This window comes from Penaeus monodon, chromosome 23, assembly GCF_015228065.2.
Source record: "Penaeus monodon isolate SGIC_2016 chromosome 23, NSTDA_Pmon_1, whole genome shotgun sequence".
In the NCBI taxonomy this organism is placed as follows: Eukaryota; Metazoa; Arthropoda; class Malacostraca; order Decapoda; family Penaeidae; genus Penaeus; species Penaeus monodon.
The window spans coordinates 14508914-14509578 of NC_051408.1; positions in this window are offsets into that span (position 1 = coordinate 14508914).

The following is a 665-nucleotide window of genomic DNA, read 5'->3' on the forward strand; positions in this document are numbered from 1 at the left end:
TGACGAGGATGATATTCACTCATGAACCAGATACTTTGCGATGCCTCGTAAAATTCGGGTCATATGTGAGTTAGGTGATGAAGCCCGACTACGAGGGGAGAGTTAGCAAGCAGTGAGTGGGAGGGGAGAGGGGGAAGGGTAGCAGAGGAGAGGGGGATAGGGGATGGAGGGGATAGGAGAGAGAAGAGGAGGGTAGCAGAGGAGAGGGGGATAGGGGAAGGAAAAGGAGAGAATAGGGGATAGGAGAGAGGGATATGGGAGGGAGGGGATTGGAGACTGAGGGGGAAGGAAGAGGAGAGGGAGGGTGGATGCGAATGGGAGGGAGAGAGTTGCATAGGAGAGAGGTTAGGGAGGGGAGGATGGCAAGGGAAAGGGGAGGATATGGGGGCAAAGACTAGGAGGAGGAGGGAACGTCAAGAGGGCGAAAGGGGAGAGGGAGGCAGGAGAGGCGAGGAGAAATGGGGATGGAGTGGAGGGAGTGAAGGAGGATCGAGATGAAGGAAGGAAGGGGGAAGGGAGGAAGAAGGTACTGGGGTGGGAGAGAGGAGGGGGAGGGGGGAGAGGGTTGCAGACGCGGTGGCTATGAGGAAGAAAGCTTAGGAGAATAGTAATCAACTGCACGAATTGGCAGCCGATAGAAAGGGGCTTTGTAGGAAGGAATTTTC